A 19,641-nucleotide genomic window follows, 5' to 3' on the forward strand; every position below is an offset into this window, starting at 1 on the left:
TTGTAACATTTATTGCCTTGGTAAACATGCACAAGATTAACCTAAAGAATTATATAAGTATATTATTGGATTTTTGCCATTTAATAAGTATTTTTTACTCATCCACAGTTTGACATTTTTTTAGGCCAAATCTAACAGGGTTTAAACTGTCTGCCTACAAGTTTAACTTCTTTGCCTCCATTGTATAGTAGTTTTCCATTTACTTGAATATACATAATACCAATTCAAACGATGGTCAGCTTAAATAGATACACATATTTCCAAGTTAAGACTGTTTTTTTCCAGAAGAATTTTAGGCAAGGATTATATTGAAAATATTTAACAACCAGTACAATATGGGCACAATCAAAATGATCATTGGGAATAAAAGGTACAACCACTCCACTGTGTCCTGGCTGAACACTGGCTTGATTTTAGTTGGTACTAAACTAGGTGGTTTTGATTTCTATTTTAAGATGGAGATTTCAAACTTAAAACTTACAAGAACCAAGCGAATGATATAAATAAGGGCAGGGAGGGGAGGGTAAGACAAATACGAAGTAGTGAGATCCGCTCAGACTTTAAAGCTCAACAGTCACTCACAGAGGACGGTACCCATTTAGTTCCAGCTGATCGTTGCCGCTGGAAATGCACATTGAAAAGAATCTCAAAATTTGGATCTTTTGGGAAAAACAACTGTATGGGTTGGGTCTGCCGGTTTCTAAGCCCCTTCTTGAACTTTCACTGGAAAAAGCACAGAATTTTCTCATTCGTTCTGAGTCCCCTTTGGCCAAGATTGACCCAGAAGGAAAAAAAAAGTTTTGAGCTCCTGCTTCGTTAAATAACATCATTGTGTTTTCTAGCCTTTGTGTACTTAGTGCAAAGTGTAAAGAAGTATACTTTTGGTTGAATGTTTATTGATCCTATTTTAACAAAGTAGGAACTCCATAGTAAAAATAAAACTACATTATGCTGGGGCCTTATGTAACCTGTAATCTTTGGTTTTTTCCTGACTCTTGACTTTTGCTCTCTTTCTGCAGGACTGGAATTTTTATTTTTTCTAATTAGATAAAATCAAACATAGATGTTAAGCGGTACAAGTGATCCTGGATGTCACTTCCGTTTCTTCTTTCTTCCCAGTTAAAACCACTCCAAATTAATCTGATTTAAATTTTTCCTTGAAAGCAGAAGAGGAAGGAATGGGAAAAGGAGGAAACTGAGGACTGTGGGGAGTCTGCAACCTAAAAAAAAAAAGCTAAAAAAAATTTCTGAAAAAACTAAAGATGCAGGATATTTAGCTCTTCTCTCTCCTTGTTCACTCATTCAGTACATTCTATTGAGTGTCTTTTATAAGCCAGGCACTGCTTTAGACTCTGGGGATAGAGCAGACAAGACCCCTGCCCTCCTCTCTAGAATCTCTTCTTATAAGGGCACCAATTCCATTGTGAGGGCCCCCTCCCTGCCTTAATGACCTCATCTAAATCTCATCACAGTAATGCTCCCTCATCTGTGGGAGATATGTTCCTAGATGCCCCAGTGGATGCCTGAAACCAAGGGTAATACGGAACTCTATATATGCTATGAGTTTTCCTGTAAATACGTAACTATGATAAAGTTTAATTTAGAAATTAGGCATGATAGGAGCTTAACAATAACTAATATAAAATAGAAAAATTATAATAGTATCCTACAATAAAGGTCATGAGAATGTGGTCTCTCTCTCTCTCTCTGTTAGAATACCTTACTGCACAAATTTAATGCCTTTTCCATCTTAACTTACCATGCATTGTGGTCATAAGTTTTGCAGTTTGAGGTGCAGTGGCAAAACTAGCATGAATTTCTTTCTCCATCTTGACAATTTCACAATTTTTTAGAGGACCCATTCTTACCATAGATCTTAGCACCTTGCCATAACAATTTTTTTCTTCCCTCATTAAGTCGAGAACATTCACCTTTTCACTTAAAGGAAACATTTCACAGCTTCTCTTTGGCATATCTGAATTGCCAGCCTCACTTGAACGCAAGCACTGAGATACCATGACAGTCGATCTGACAGCTGAGGTGACTACTAAGTGACTAAAGGGATGGGGGCTACGTTGGATGGGCAAAGGGACATTCACATCCTGGGCTCGACAGAGCAGGACGGTGTGAGATTTCATCACCCTACTCAGAACGGCGTGGATTTAAAACATAATGTTTATTTCTAGAATCTTTCATTGATTAATTTTGGACTGCCATTGACCATGGGTAACTGAAGCCATGAGAAGTGACACTGCAGATAAGGGAAGATGGCTGTATCTGCCAAAGGTCCCATCTCCAAACACCATCACATGGGAGTTCAAGCTTCAACATACGATTTTGGGGGAGACACACAATTCAACACATAGCATTCCACCCCTGGTCCCCCCAAATCCATGTCCTTCTCACATGCAAAATGCATTCCATCCAAACAGCTCCCCAAGTCTTTATTAACTCAAAAGTCTAAAGTCTCGTCTCTGAGTATCATAGAAATTGGAGACGGGTGAGACACTAAGTATGTTCATTCTGAGGCAGAATTCCTCTTCAGCTGTGTAAAGCCAAATGTTTCTTCCAAAACAGTGGTGGGACAGACACAGCATAGACATTCCCATTCTTAAAAGAGACAAACAGGAAAAAAGGGACTTGTGTGCCAAGCAAATCCAAAACTGAGCTAGGCAAAATTGCATTAGCTCTTAGGGCTGGAGAACAGCCCTCTTGGGTTCGGGCTCGCCAGGGTGGCACCATCACCCTCATGGCCCTGCAGGTGACCCAGTCCCTTCCACCCAGCGGGCCCCTCCCACCTCCCATGCAGCAGCTCCCTGCCAGGGCCTCACCCTCTGAAAGGAGGAAGCAGCCTTGCCCCCTGGCCCGTGGTGGGAGTGGCAGCTCCCTGAGCTCTGATTCACCTTTGGTTTCATTTTTTTCCTTTTCTTGAAGGATCGCACGAGAGCTTGCAGCCCTCCTTCACGCTTCCACTTTTCTCTGTTTCCTTTCATCTCAGCTGGCAGTTTCTGTTGGAAAGATCCCAGCCCTGTTCTTAGCTTCTGCTGAGATGGATGATGAGATCTGTGGTTCGCCGTCACGCTCATTTTATCAAAGCGTTGTTCAGCCACGCCCTTAGCGTTCTCTTACGAATGAGCTTTCTCAACTGAATCGCTTTGCTGTCACCTGCAACTAACACGGTAAATCAACTGCCTGTCAATACAAAATACAAATTTTTAAAAAATGAGCTCATTTTCTACAATGTGGCGAGGCTGAGCATTTTCTAAATCTTTAAGTTCTGGTGCCTTTTCACTTAACAATGCCATTGTTCAGAGTTTAGCTAAATTACCTCATAATATTGCCAAGTCAGCATCTTTGGGGGGTGGTGCTGGGGGCCAAGCCTCTAGCTCCTCCCTAGACAGCAGCCTGCAGTCACAAATAAATGTGAGTTCCTGGCATGACTCCCCCAACAGCGCTTGTGATAAGCACTGTCCCCCACAGCCCAGGGCCTTCCCTTTGTACCCTCCCTAGATAAGACTCCTGCAAAGCTTACCAAAACCTCGCTCTTGGTTTGAACCAACCACTCTGGCCTTAGCATGAGAACCTCAAAGCCCTCCACCCTAATAAAGGCAGCTGCTCCCAGTTCTGGAGGGGTCTCTCTACCCACACCCTGCCGTGACCTCCCTGAGAGGCTGTGTACCTTCTCCAGGACCTGTGAGCGATAAACTTCTCTATTTCACTTACCCTTGCAGTATTTTGAATTGTGGCTCACCTTCTGCCACTCTAGGGCACAGTTTAGCAACTTTAATGAAACAAACTCACAACATCCTCCATCAATTCCTCTCTCTCCTCTGGCATTTCACTATAAGCCCTCAGGGAAACCAAGCTGCTCCTTGGACACTTTATTTAGAAATCTCCTCAGCTAAATATCCCATTTTGTCACTCACAATTTTCATTTTTTTTTGATTAAACACTAGAACACATCTTAGCCAAGTTCTTTGCACCCCCCCTTTTTTTTTGTTTTTCGTGGAGGTACTGGGGATTGAACCCAGGACTTCGTGCATGCTAGGCAAGCACTCTACCTCTGAGCTACACCCTCACCCCCTGCACCCCGTTTTTTAAACAAGGATCACTTTTACTTCAGTTTCCAGTAGCATGTTCTTCATTTCCATCTGAGATTTCACCAGAATCACCTTTTAAACATCCAAAGTTCTAGCATGCACCTTGAAATTCTTCCAGCCTCTACTCCTTGCCCAGTTCCAAAGCTGCTTCCATGTATTTAAGTATTGGTTAAGGTAGCACCCTACTCTTGGTACCAAAATCTGTCTTCATAGGCCCGGGTTTCTGTAATAAAATACCATGAAATGGGTGGCAATAAACAACAGAATTTTATTTTCTCATAGTTCTAGAGGCTAGAATTCAAGATCAAGGTTCTAGCATGGTTGGGTTCTGGTGAGAATTCTCTACATGCCTTGTAGACAGCCACCCTCTATCTGTGTTCTCAGATGGTGGGGGCAGAGAGAAAGGGAAGGAGAGCAAGCTCTCTGGTGTCTCTTTTTGTCAGGGCACTCATCCCATCAGGGGCCCCACCCTCACAATTTCATCCATAGCACCTCTTCTGAGAAGTGACTGAGGAACGCTTCTCTAAAAGATGATAGTTGGGCTACAGCATAAGAAAGAACCAGGATTTTCTTCTGATTTGTTTAACGTCGTAACCCTAGTCCCTAGAACACTGCCTGGGACAAAGTTTGAATGTACTATGAATGAATTCAAGGATGAATGAGTGAAGGAATAAAGCAAGCAACCTCAGTAGAGCTGGGGAAAAAGTGTTGTAGGCAGAAGGACCAACAGTACAAAGAGTCCACAGTAGGAAAGGTCTTAGCATCTTTGGGGGTCAGAAGAGAGGCCTGTGTGTCTGGAGAACATGGAACTAGAGAGTGGTGACATGAGATGAGCATGGAGAGGGAGGCAGTATTATCAGATGTTGCTTGGTGATCTGTGCTTACTTATAACAAGATAGTGAGAGATGAACTCTGGAACCAGACTCTCTGGATGCAAATCCCTGCCCCATCACTTACTATCTGTGTGACCTCTGGCAAGTTAGTCAACCTCTCTATATCTCCACTTCCTTGTCTATAAAATGGGGAAAAAAATTTGAGATAAAAATTATATACATATTTTTCAGAACTAAAAAAGGATTTTGTTTATTGGGGGCAAGAGAATGTAAGCCATATAAAAATCAAAAGCTTATCTGGCGTTAATTGACTTTCCTTTCTCTCCTTCTCAAAGAGAAGTTGGATTTTATCTGTACGTTTCCTAAGGGTCCCAATCTGCTCAGGAAATCCTTAGACAGAGGGAAGCTGTGGGGCAGATTGCTTAAGCCACCCTTTGGGAGACTTCTTATCAGGGCGGGAATAGTTGCTCAAAGCCGCCTGCTTATTTCCCTTTGGCTTCACGTGCACTGCGGGAGTCACTGCATGCAGTGCTGAGCCCAGCGATTCGCGAGGAGCAGCTCTGGAAGCCCGCTTCGCCCTCTCGCCGCTGGTCCGGGTCCTTCATTATCTTGTCCACGGCCAGGGGGTCTTTTTGATTTTTCAGAAATCCAGGGAACTCCTTTTCCATGAGTACTCTCAGGTCCTCCTTTGTTAAGGAGCATTTACCCCCAGCAAATCTGTGAGATGTGAGCATCATGGTTTCCATGGCTGGTTCCATTCTACATGGCATTTTGCTGCGGTCTGTTGAAGCCTGGGCAGTAGGTGCGGCGGGGATGCCCGGCTGGCGGGGGTGTGTGACCGGGCCATAGGTATATTTGAATTACTTTGCTGTACACCAGAAACTAACACAACACTATAAATCAACTACACTTCAATTAAAAAAAATGAAGACAAATAATCATAATATAATAAATATAAATAGTAAAAAACAATACCATAGAACAATTGGCTTGATTATTTAAATGAGTTAATTTTACAACGAGTTAAAAAAGCCCCAATCAGTAACTTTGAATTCCTGGTGTGTTTCCTAGGGTTTCTCATTTGGTAGGAGGTTCATGTATTTTCTGACCATTTGTTTCTTGACATTTGTGAATTGCCTTTTTTTGTTAGTGGTGTTATTCAACAGTTTTTCTATTGGGATGTTCTGTTTTTTAAAAAATTATTTTCTAAATGCCCTTTGAATATTACAAATACTAAAACTTTGTCATGTGCATCACAAATATTTCCTAGCTTTTTTTAAACTTTTTTTATTGAGTAATAGTCATTTTACAATGTTGTGTCAAATTCCAGTGTAGAGCACAATTTTTCAGTTACACATGAACATACATATATTCATTGTCACATTTTTTTCTCTGTGAGCTACCACAAGATCTTGTATATATTTCCCTGTGCTATACAGTATAGTCTTGTTTATCTGTTCTACATTTTGAAATCCCAGTCTGTCCCTTATTTCCTAGCTTTTAATTTGCCTTTCAGTGATGCTTATGGCCTCTATCCCATATAGAAATTTCAAAGGCTTATGTATTTATTCTTGTATGATTTTAGTTTTTTTAAGATACAAAGCATAAGAATACATTCAAATATTGCACTTATATTGCTTTGAATACTTTTTATACTATTGTATCTAAATCTTTGCTCCAATGAAATTTTTTTAAAACATAGTGATTTAACAGAGGGGTATTATCATTGTTAGTATTTTGGTAAATAAACTTTCAGGTATCTTACAATGCATAAATATATTTATAGATATATGTGTATAACTTTATATAAGTGTGATCTGAGGCAACCTAAACAGCCCTGTTGCCGTTGGCTGCCACTCCTGCACTCCTCACCCTCTAAATAAGGAAAAGCTGGGGAAGGAGAGATGATTTGGAGGAGAGCAGGGTCAAGAGTTCTTAGCCTTGTTTGAGGATTTCCGGTCAGGATGGCAGAGTCATAGGACCACAAGCTCGCCTCCTCTCATGATCACAACAAAACCACACAACTGACTGCTAAACAACCATGGATTAAAAAAACTGGAATCTAGCAAAAAGATCCTCTTCAACTGGAAGCATAAAGAGTGAACCACAGCGGGTTAGTAGGAGGGGTGTGCTCGAGATATAATCGGGCCCCACATCCCTGGGGTGGGCGACTCACAGGCTGGAGAAAAATTATATTGTGGGGACCCTCCCACAGGAGTGAGAGTTCTGAGCCCCACGTCAGGCTCCCCAGCCTGAGGTTCCAGTGTTGGGAGGAGGAGCCCCCAGGACATCTGGTTTTGAAGGCCAGTGGGGCTCAACTCCAGGACCCCCACGGGACTGGGGGGAACAAGAGACTTCATTCTCTAGGAAGTGTACAGAGGCTCCTGTGCACCAGGACCAAGGGCAGAGACAGTGATTTCACAGGGACCTGGTTTTGGAAGGTCTCCTGGGGGCAGCTGTGTCTCACGCTGGGGACATAAAAGCAGTGGCAGGCATTTGGGGAGTGTTCATCGACATGGGCTTTCCTGGAGGTTGACACTTTGTGTGGGTCATGGGTGCCAAGACCTGGCCCCGCCCAACAGCCTGTAGGCTTGACTGCTGCAACGCCTCAGGCCAAACACCACGTTGGGTGGGAACCAGCCCCACCCCTCAGCTGAGCCCACAGCCGCCTGTGGACACGCCCCTACACACAGCCCTGCCCCCCAGAGGGCCAGGACCCAGCCCCACCCAGCAGTGGGACAGGCACCGACTCCTCCCGCCAGGAAACCCGCACTCGCCTCTAGTCCAGCCTCACCCACCAGGGGGCAGAAACCAGAAGTAAGAAAACAGCAGTCCCACAGCAGGTGTAAGGAGTCTGCCAAGGCAGGCCAGAATCCACCCTGGGGCCCTGCTGGCTCTTGGCCCTAGGGTGACGAGAGGGGAGTGCGCTGCTGCTGCGATGCAAAGGACGTCTCCTTCAGGAGGAGAAAGGACCTGAGAAAATATTTGAAGAGATAATAGCTAAAAACTTCCTCAACTTGGAAAAGGAAACAGTCACCCAAGTTCAGGAAGCAGAGAGAGTCCTATACAGGATTAACCCAAAGAGGAACACACCGAGGCACACAGTATTCAAACTGACAAAACCTGGAGATAAGGAGACAATATTAAAATCAGCAAGAGAAAAGCAACAAATAACATAAATCGCAGCAGTATTTTTTTCAAAATTACTCTAGCTCCTAGAGTAATGGGAAAAAGCAAAAATAAACAGATGGGACCTAATTAAACTTAAAAGCTTCTGCAATAGCTAAGGATACCATCAACAAAACAAAAAAGACAACCTACAGAATGGGAGAGAATATTTGCAAATGATGCAACCGACAAGGGGCTAATTTCCAAAATATACAAACAGCTTATAGAGCTTAAATATCAAAAAAACAAGCAACCCAGTCCAAAAATGGGCAGAAGACCAAAACAATCAATTCTCCAGTGAAGACATACAAAGAGCCAATAGGCACACGATAAAATGCTCAGCATCACTGTCAGAGAAATGCAAATTAAAACTGCAATGAGATATCACCTCACACCAGCCAGAATGGCCATCATTAAAAAGTCTACAAATGATAAATGCTGGAGAGGGTGTAGAGAAAAGGGAACCCTCCTCTACACGGTTGGTGGAGTGTAGATTGGTGCAGTCACTATGGAGGACAGTATGGAAGTTCCTTAAAAAACTAAAAATAGACTTACCATATGATCCAACAGTTCCACTCCTGGGCATATATCCAGAGAAAGCAATAATTTGAAAAGACACATGGACAGCAGTGTTCATAGCAGCACTATTTACAACAGCCAAGACATGGAAACAACCTAAATTTCCATCAACAGATGATTGGATAAAGAAGCTGTGGTATATTTACACAATGGAATACTACTCAGCCATAAAAAATAATAAAATAATGCCATTTGCAATAACATGGATGGACCTGGAGACCATCATTCTAAGTGAAGTAAGCCAGGAGAAGAAAGAAAAATACTGTATGATATTACTCATACGTGGAATCTAAAATAAAAAGAAAAAAGACACAAATGAACTTGTTTACGAAACAGAAACAGACTTACAGACATAGAGAACAAACTTACGATTACCAGGAGGTAAAGGGGGTGGGAAGGGTCAAATTGAGAGTTTGAGATTTGCAGATACTAACCACTATATATAAAATAAACAATTTTATGCTGTACAGCACAGGGAACTATATTCAATATCTTATAGTAACCTATAATTAAAAAGAATATGAAAAAGAATATATGGAAGACTGACACATTATACTGTACACCAGAAATTGACACAACATTGTAAACTGACTATACTTCAGTAAAAAAGAATGCCAGAAAAAAAAAAGAGTTCTTTCTTAGCCTTGTTTGGTGAGTTTGTCCTACCTGTAGGGAAGGTCCTTCTCTACCTCAACCCCCAGGCAAAGTGCTACAGGTCTCCAAGAGAATCTCTCACAGAGACTGGAGATCCTACAAGAATGGGAGACCAATTCTTGATCCCTGGCTGGATGCCAGCTGGGTAGCCAAACATGCAGCCCACTCTGGTGCTGCTATGGGTGGAGAATTAGCTGAACCTTTTTAGGAGAGTTTGGTGAGAGTCCTCTAAGGGCGAGGGATGGCCTGCATCATGGAGCCTGGTGTCTAATTCTTGTCTCAAGATCTTGAGACAGAGAGCTTTTTAGTAGCCCCTTGGGCAGAGCACAAAAGGCCAAGTGTAATGCGACTGGGAGGAAAAGGTTAGGGGGCATCCTCACCTCAGTTTCCTGTGGTTCTTGGATAGCACAGAAATGGACTAACCATCATATCTAACACCCCCCCCATCATGTCTGCTCCCTCTCCTGTGCTTCCTTGTAGGTGACAGATGTCACCACGGACCACCAAGTGTTCCAAAGCAAGAAACAATGCGTCATGGTCATCTTTCTCTTTTTTAATCCCTACATCCAGTCAACCACTAGCCCTTTAGTTGTGTATTCTTAGTCTCTTCTTCTCCTCACCTCAAGCATTCATAACTTATTGCTTGGGTGACTTCAAGAGGTCCTTCTTGTGGGGTGAGGAAAGCCTGGATGTTGAGCCTGCACTCCTGAGAGAGTGACGGGAGCAGTCTCCTGGCTCCTGTTGACAGCAAAGCCGGAAGCCAGGCAGTGAGGACAGTCCTGTTCTCCCCAAGCCAAAACAAACAAAATACACCGAATGAACAGAAATCCCTCCCCCTTCACCCATTCCTCCTCAGACTGAAATTTGCCCTCCGAGATGACCAGTGCCAAATACAAAGGTGTAACAATCAGGGACCTTTCTGTTGCAAGTGACAGCAATTCCAACCCAAACTGGCTGAAGCAAAAAAGCAGGTATGAGCTCCTGTATCTGAGGAGCCCAGAACTAAGGACAAATATGGCTTCATCTAGGACTCAAAAATATCACTAAGATGTCATTTCTCTCCCTTTCTTGGCTCTCAGTCCTTGGTGTTTGCTCCATTCCATCTTAGGGCCATGCATGAGAGTAAGACAGTTGCAATGGTTCCAGCTCCTGTATCCACTTAGATGGACATCTAGAGGGAGCAAGAATGTGTTTCACTTTTTAACGGCATCCTGAATCCCTGAACCAATCACTGTGGCCATGGGAATGTGTCACCCTGATTGGCCAGAGTTGAGTCACATGCTCTATTTCTAGACTTTGGGGCACAGATGTTCAAGAAAAATATAATGGGAAACATATATGTGAGATGCAGATGTAAGCCACTTATGTAATTTTAAATGCTCTAGTAGCCACATTTAAAACAAAAAACATTGGAGTTTAACAAACACACGTTACTGTACATAAAATAGATAAAACAACAAGGACCTACTGTACAGCACAGGGAACTATATTCAATTTCCTGTAATAACATAGTGGGAAAGAATCTGAAAAGAAAAAATATCTGTGTATATGTGTAACTGAATCACTTTGCTGTACACCTGAAACTAACATTGTAAATCAACTACACTTCAATACAAAATTAAAAAAAAAAAGAGAACGAAAAGACCTACAGAAGATTGCTTTGGCAATTTGGGATCTTTCATGGTTCCATATAAATTTTGGAATTGTTTGTTCTAGTTCTGTGAAAAACGTTGTGAATATTTTGACAGGGGTTGCATTGGATCTGTGGGTTGCTTTGGGTAGTACAGCCATGTTGATAATGTTGATTCTTCCAATCCAAGAGCACAAGGTATCTTTTCCATTTCTTTGTATCTTTAATTTCCTTCATCAATGTTTTACAGTTTTCATTGTATAGATAACCTCCTTGGTTAAGTTTATTTCTAGGTATTTAGTTGTTTTTTGATGCAATGGAAATGTTTTTATCAGTTATAAAATTCTGGGTTTTGAGTGAAAAAAAGTGAATGAAGGGCAAAAACAGTAAAAACAGGAGAAATGAAATTTAGTGATAGATGTAATTTAATCGAGTATATATGAACTATTATCATTTCAACATTAGTCAATGTAAACATTTTCTAATGAAATATTTTACACCCTCCTTGTACTAACTTCAAAATCGGCATTTTAACAAGGCTTCCAAGTGGTGATAACATAAGAGGAAGTGTGTCTATAAAACATAATTTGAGAAAAACTGTCATACAGTTTCTTTTGTGTTCCCCAAATCACACTTATAATGGTGGGAACACTGAGAGATCTACTGAAATACTTTCTAGTATTTGAGAATTGAAGGCACAGTTGTTACTGGTTAGATCAAGGATGGTATTGGCGACTTTTAATATTGCTTGCACGTTGCTGCCACTTGGTGGTGGTCATGCATATTGCAGCCACAGAAACCCCCGACAGGCTTTGATCATTTTTGAGTCCTAGGCATTTCTGGCAACACTCCTCAGCCTCATCATAAAATGACTTTTCTTTGGAATTCCTATTCATACTAGAGCATGGAAAGTCTTAATAGTTTGTATAGTGGATTCTCATGACAATGTTTACCAGGCTGATGTTTGTTTCTGTCTGCTAGACACACAGATTTCTCCCTCATTTATACCTTTATCCATGTAAGTCAGGAATCTGTTGTAATGGGTCCTGGTTTCTGTTTCTGCAGGTTATTTCTCTCCCTTTCTTGTACCTTCTGAAGGCAATGACCAGAACACATTTCTTGCCATCTCTAAGCTTTAGTTCCTTCAGCTGTAAAATGTAGGCTAATGCCCCTAGCTCCTTCACAGTGTCATGATAAAGGTGAAATTGAAGACTGTTTGTAAAATATTTGGCATAGTGACTGACATATATGAAGTACTCTGTAAATATTATTTTCATAATGACAAGTCTTAGAGAAAGCCAAATATATGGTATCACTTATACGTGGAATCTTAAAAAAAATGATACAAATGAGCCTATTTACAAAACAAAGACAGATTTATAGACATAGAAAACAAATTTATGGTTCCCAAAGAGGAAAGGGCGAGGGAGGGATAAATTAGGAGTTTGGGATGAGCAGATACACACTACTCTACATAACATAGATAAACAAGGTCCTACTGTATAGCACAGGGAACTACATTCATTACCTTATAATGATCTATAATGGAAAAAATCTGAAAAAGAATATATATATATGTGTGTATAACTGAATCACTTTGCCATATACCAGAAACTAACACAACACTGTAAATCAACTATACTTCAATTTAAAAAAATGATGACAAGTCTTCATTGGAAATTCGAACAGTGATTGGATATTTGATGATATTAAGGAGTTAAATGTTATGTTCTATTTTTTAAAATCCTGACGTTTAGAAAATTCGTACGCTTTTAGAGATATACGCTGAAATAGTTATGGATGATATGATGTGACTACTGGAGTTTTCTTCAAAATATAGCAGGAGATGGGAAGTGGACGGTGATACAGGTGAAACAGTACTGGCCATGAGTTGATACTTGTGGAAACTGGGCCATGGATATACAGTGTTCATTACACTATTTTGTGTATTTTGTGTGTGTTTGAAATTGTCCATCAAATTAAAAAAGAATGACAAGTTTTTACATTCCTCGCAGCTCTGTAACCAGTGCTAGACATGCTGTAAGTACCACTTCTTGCATTGTTGATTACTTACTACCATGGGATAGAATTTTGGCATTTTTAGGAGACAGTGTTATTCTTTTTTAACAATGAATCTAAAAGGATTGGCTGCACTTGATTCCAGAAAATGTTAGACATACTTCAATTTTAAAAATTAAGAAAATAAATATTTGTTATTAAAGAATGTTAGAAACATATTCTAGCCTAATGACTAGGCTCATTTTGTCAGAAAAATAATGATAAAGGATAAGACCACTGGCACAGGGAAAACTTGCAGTTCTTTAAGAGATGCAGAAAGAACGAATTGCAGAGATTACCTCTTTGAGCAGCTTTCTTCCTGATGCTGGTAAATAAATAGACAAAATATCCTCAGCCCGTGGACAGCAACCAAAGAAATGCCTGTTTTGTAAAGACAATGATTATGTTCTTTTGTATAGTATTTCAGAGAACCCGCTCAGTCAGAGGGGTCACTGTATTTCTACAGTAGTTATGTTTCTCCCTAGTCTCTTCATCTAACCCTATTTCATCAAGTTCATTCATAAATTCATAAACCCGCCCCTATGTCCCTCTTTGCACAGGTCCAGTTCCTCTCTGCTAAATGGATTTTCTAAGACCTACCACAGTTTTCTCCTACATTATTTCTTGCTCTGTGAATCCTTGGATATGCCAACAGCCCTCTCACCTTAAGGCGTGTTTATTCACATACCCTCAGTGTTTTGGTCATTTAGCTGCTTTCTCTTTCAAGCTCTCAGTGGCTCAATTCCTTCTTAACTGGAAACATCATCCGATGAAACATGTTGAATGACATAAAGTACAGGGTATTTCCAACTCATTTCCCCTCAAGTACCATTTCTACCTGAAGGGGTTTTTAATTCTGTGAGGATAAAAACTATGAAGAGGAAACCTTTTGTAAGTTGGCAGAAAGTGGCCTTGAGAGTTACACTCCAGTTCCTCTTATCCCAGTTTCAGAAGAGAGAGAGAGAGAGAGAGAGAGAGAGAGAGAGAAGAGAGAAGAGAGAAGAGAGAAGAGAGAAGAGAGAAGAGAGAGAGAGAGAGAGAGAGAGAGAGAGAGAGAGAGAGAGAAGAGAGAGACGCGCACAGAGACAGAGAGAATTACAATTATTAGAATTACAATTATTAGAATGGGAATGGGAATGGGAACGGAAATGAATGAAGTCTCCACAGCTCCAGATTTAAGAAGCATCAGGGATTTTTCTTTCTTTTTTTTTTTTAATTGAAGTACAGTCAGTTACCGTGGGTCAGTCGCTGATGTACCACATAATGTCACAGTCATACATGTACATACATGTATTCATTTTCATGTTCTTTTTCACTAAATGTTATTATAAGATACTGAATATAGTTCCCTGTGCTCTACAGAAGAGATTTGTTTTTATATATAGTAGTTAATATTTGCAAATCTCAGAATCCCAAGTTTATCACTTTCCACCCCCTTCCCCAACCCTGTAACCATAAGATTGTTTACTATGTCTGGGAGTCTGTTTCTGTTTCGTAGATAAGTTCATTACTGTCTTTTTTCTTTTTTTAGTTTCCATGTATGAGTGATATCATATGATATTTTTCTTTCTCTTTCTGGCTTAAGGGATCTTTCAATTGATTGAACAGACCAACAGTATAATCTGTGGCTCAAATCCATTAGAATGATTAGAAATGGAGAATCATTTCTTGAAAAGAGTCACAGACTTGGAATCAGAAATCCTGGACGTGAGTCTTGCTTTTGTCATTTTAATAGATTTGTAAACTTGGATGAGTACCTTCATCTCACTGAAGCAGGAATTTCTTTTTTTTATCATCAAAAATGATGCTGCTAATACTTTTGATGTCAGGGTTGCTCAGGGTCACACAGCGCTGGTGTATGTGAGAGAGAATTTTATGAATGCTAGAATGTCATTATATACTTATTCTTAGAGATTCTTAAAGATTCATACACATGACCACTACCTTAATCCATTTTATGAAAGATTCACTAGAACATCTGCAGAGAGTCAAGCCAAGTGACTCAAAATGTACTATTTTGAATGTAAATTCAACAAACATGCTTAAAAAATTTATTTTTTCTTAATGGAGGTACTGGGGGTTGAACCCAGGACCTTGTGCATGCTGAGCATGCGCTCTACCACTGAGCTCTACCTCTCCCCCCACCAAATAATACTCTTGATAAGTCTCAGTGTGTTAGAGCAGTGTAATAGTAATTTCTCTAAAGACCTACTATGTGCTAGGTGCTTTATTTAAGCTTAAAAAAATCCTTTAAACAACCTTCAGTGTAAGTATCATTCTCTTCGCTTTACAGATGAGGGAACGATTTAGAGATTAGCAAATTGGTCCAAGGGCACAAGCAAATAAATGGATTGCAGAAGGGGAGGGTTCATGACTCTGAAGTCTATGCTTCTTCCCCTCCACCACGCTGTAAACTATGATGCCTTTTTGTCCTTTATTTCTATTTGCCCAGAAGACTTCATGCCTCTGAAATCATGTTCTCTTTGTGTTTTCCCCCTCTCTTCTCTGTCAAAATCCTATACACTTTTCAAAGACCAATTTAAGGAATCTCATATTTTGCATGAAGGCATCCCTCAGGTCCCCAGCCCACGAGGACCTCTCCACCTCCAAACTCCTCCAGCACTTCTTATCTTTTCTACCTACTTTCATGCATTCAATAATTTTTTGGAGTGTTTATTATGTGCAAGGCACAGCTGTAGACTTGGGGGAGCTATCACTGAACAAAGCTGAAATCGTAGCTCTCACGGAGCCACAGAAAATTTTATAAACACCACAAAGAAATTACCACCATCTGTTAGAAGATGGTGAGTGCTGAGGACAAGTATCTTTGCACTTACAGCCGTTTTGACTCATACAGTGGTGAATCTCTCCATCTCTACCCCCAGACACATTTCCCCCATGGAGCTCCCTGCTTTTTCAAGTTACCTCCGAGTGAATGACATAAGGAGAGAACACTGCCCCTGCTGGGCAGGTAGGACTGGAGGCTTCTGACTCAAAATTGTTCTATTTACATACTGTCCTGACTCTGACTGATCATTAGCTGCTCAATCAACCACAAATGCTCAAATTAGCATTTTGATATAATTTTGTTGTCATAGTTTAAGCATCACCTAAGAAAATGAAACTTCTCAGGAACAAAGGAGATGATTGGGAAATGAAGTACAATTATTTCCTCAACAAAACCACAAAATACCCAGGGGAGAGGGTTTTAGGAGCACTACCCCCGAGACTGTTTGGGCTGATTTGTCTCCTAATAGATGGAGAAATTCAACCCCAGTAAAACCTGAGTTAATGCCAGAGATGAGATCTTCCCCTACAAGAGTGTGAGGTTGCAGAGAAAAAGAGCCAATGAACTCAACTTCTCAACAGTTAGTACCATGTCCAGCATGAACAGATGTAACACAGAATAGTGTAAAGATCGGGGCACACTGGAGTTTGCTGCTTATCAACTGCATGACCTTAGGTATGTAACTTAAACTGTCTTAATTTCTGTTTCTTTTCCTTAAAAATGGGGTTAATGATCCCTGTCTTGCAATGTAATGAGATTTTCTCTTTTAAAGTTCATTGAACGTGTCTGGTACACAGCAGCTCTTCAATAAATGGTAATTTCCAGTCATGTTTCTAGATTGCAAGCAATCTCTGAGAAATAATCTCCGGTTCACTCCTGCAAGAAGCAATTCATTGGGAGGCTATCTGATGGTGAAAGAAACAGTGTAAAGTTTTGAGAAGCAAGCAGGAGGCTATAGATGGCCCCAGCTGAGATTTTCCACAGGAAGGGTCTGAATAGAACACTGCCATTGTCACCACTGGCCACCGACACTGGAGTCACTGCAGCTGCCAGTGGGATGAATTCTAAGTTGTCAGTTGTGCCATTGCTTTTGACTTTGGTCCTGGTAGGAAGGAGCATCTGATTGGTTTAGGTTGTGTACCTGGAGAGCCAGGGACAGCCACCTGGGCTTCCCAGTGGAGTGAGATCTCACCCTGCAGTGGATCCCCCAAACACAGAATGAGGGTTACAGTAGACATCAGCCCCCAAAGTAAGTAACAAGCATCTACTACAAGTGTGACTATTATATGGTTCTCTGGAAGCCAACTTTTTGCAACTCAGTGGAATAGCTCCATAGCTCAAAGGGAGCTTGTAGCCCCTCACTTTAAAATTTGGGAAATCAAGGTCCAAGAGATGACCTCTGCTAGATTACACAGAAAGTGAAGAGCACTTGAGACTAGAACTTTGGTCCCCTAATTGTCATTCCAGTTCTCCTCACTGCATTCTTTCCCACCTGTAAAATGAGTGTGATGATAACGCTTACTGCCTGGAGCCCTCCTTCACCTTGTTTGGATCTTAGCTTGAGCATCACTTTTTTAGGGGAGGCTTCTGCCTCCAACCTGTCCAACTGGTCCGTGTCTTTCCTTCAATCACCTTATCATAATTACACATTTCTGTTTAATTAGGGAAGTATTTGGTTGATGCTATGTCCCCATTAGGACAAGCTCCATAAGGAAACGGACTGGCTCTAGGCTTGCCCCCTGTTGCTTCCCCAGCATTTAGCACAATGTCCAGCACGTAGTGGGCCTTCTGTGATTATTGGCCTAGTGAAGAAGTGCGTGGATAGAGAGCTTGCAGACTATAAAGAAAACCCATGTTATTAGAGTTGTTATTACCATCATTACAGTGGTTACTACTCATGCTCAAGGCGATCATCGGGAGAAAGTCTTTGACTTTTTTTTTAATGACTAATTTTTAAAATTTATTTTTTTGGGGGGAGATAATTAGGTTTTATATTTATGTATTTATTTACTTTAGTGGAGATACTGGGAATTGAACCCAGGACCTCATGTATGCTAAGCGTGCACTCTATCACTTGAGCTATCCCCCCACCCCAAGTCTTTGACTTCTGATCTACTTTGGCTCTTCCTTTTTTTTTTTTTAAATGCCTATACCCTTTGCCTGATGTCCACTTGTCACTCACTCTGTTCCGTTCCCCTCATCCCAGATCTGCCCAATAGGGGAAGGTTCTTACCCTCCAGAATAACCCTCCACCCACTCAAGGATCTCATTTCTTTCCCTGACCATCCAGAAGACGAGTCACTGAAAAAACAGTTTCCAGGGCTGAGAGGAGAATTAAATGGAGATGTGATGAAAAGCCTCTAGCACAGTGTTTAGAGTATCTGCTTGACAGATGTTAATTCCCTACCCTCTTTTCCCTAAGGGGAGAATTGTAGCCACTAACCAATAGCTTGTTTTAATAAAGAATTTTTGGAAAAGGAACCACAGGAATGAATCTTTTAATGGGAAACTTTTAGGCCAGGAGTTAGGGCAGTGGTTGGGTAGAGCAGAAATATTTCAAGGCAGAGAGCTCTTTAAGGATCCCCTAAATCTCACTGTGAGGGTATCCCCAATTCTGCCCTTGTCTGAGGCAGTTTGGAGGAGAGTGGCAGTACATGGGGGATTCTACTTGTGCACCAGTCTCTTCTAGAGGGCCACAGAGCTCAACTAAACGTAATTTAACAAATAGTAACTGGGACCTGCTCTGTGCCGGACACTGTTGAGCGTACAATCTCTGATGGCTCCTTCTCACTCCCCCTCATAAGCTCCTTTAAAAGTGTTATCCTTAGCGAATTCATCAATTCCTAAAAGTGTCAACTGCTATCCATATGCCAGCAAACTTTCAAGTAAATCCCTGAAGTGTCTAAGTTCTGGACTTGTATTTCTAGTAATGATTGAAGATCTCAACTGGGTTTGGGTTGTCCAGCTGGCATCTCAGATTCAAAGAACTTAATTCATTAGCTTTTCTCCAAAGCTGGTCTCCCTCCTACTTCTGTACTGTCTGCCTATTTCTGTATTTGTTTCACTACCTACCCCACCAGCTAAGGTAGAAACTTTGGAGCCATCATCAATGTTTCCTTCAGTCTTATTTTCACATTCAGAATTGACAGAACTTGGTGATTGCAGCAGACCGTAGTGGTGTCTCACCTGCATCCTTTTAGCACTCACTTTTCTTCTGCAGGCTAACCCAAAGCCTTCTGACTGGAAGCACTTGGGCTCTTTGCCTGAGCAATTCATCTGGCTGTTGGTGCTCACTCAAATGCTTGCTTCTAGGCATAATCAACTAAAACAGTGACTATTTAGATACTGGGATAAAGGAAAGAATTGACAATGGCTAGAAAATATGCATTTAACATTTCAGATACTAGACAATTGAAATTGAAGTGATGAACACTTGAACTGTTCCGTAGACAGCTAAAAATAGGGAACTGGAGACCAGGAGAGAAGTAGAGACAGGAACTAAGGATCTAGGAGTTTTCAGTGTATACAGGTGGGTGCTAAAGCCACGAAAATGGTTAAGATGGCCAAAATGCTCATGGACAGAGGGAAAACCAGGGAGAATGGATTTTGAATGACAAGTAGCAGCCTCTATAACATATAAACACTGATTATCATTCATATCTTCTCCCCTAAAACAGCTTAGCCGGTTAAGGAGTAATTTCTAATTAGTATTTAAATCCACAGAGCCCAGCATGGTGCCTGGGCAGTAAACTTACAAGAAATGTAGAATAAATTTTATTCATACTGTATAGTCAAAAAGGAAAGCAAGAACCAGAAGTTAAGCCTCCGTGC

The 19,641-nt window shown here is 41.1% G+C and overlaps 1 long non-coding RNA gene and 1 pseudogene across 1 annotated transcript; both read right to left on the minus strand.

Moving 5' to 3' along the window:
* Positions 1-2,423: 2,423 nt before the first annotated feature.
* Positions 2,424-4,320, minus strand: LOC140697587 (uncharacterized). Its single transcript, XR_012074739.1, has 3 exons — positions 4,203-4,320; positions 2,904-3,192; positions 2,424-2,610 (listed from the first exon to the last, which is right to left on the minus strand). It is a non-coding gene; the product is annotated as an uncharacterized lncRNA (long non-coding RNA).
* An 862-nt stretch (positions 4,321-5,182) lies between these two features.
* LOC102536036 (protein S100-A10 pseudogene) lies at positions 5,183-13,966 on the minus strand (annotated as a pseudogene).
* Positions 13,967-19,641: the final 5,675 nt, after the last annotated feature.

This window comes from Vicugna pacos, chromosome 7 (genome assembly GCF_048564905.1).
Source record: "Vicugna pacos chromosome 7, VicPac4, whole genome shotgun sequence".
NCBI lineage: Eukaryota > Metazoa > Chordata > Mammalia > Artiodactyla > Camelidae > Vicugna > Vicugna pacos.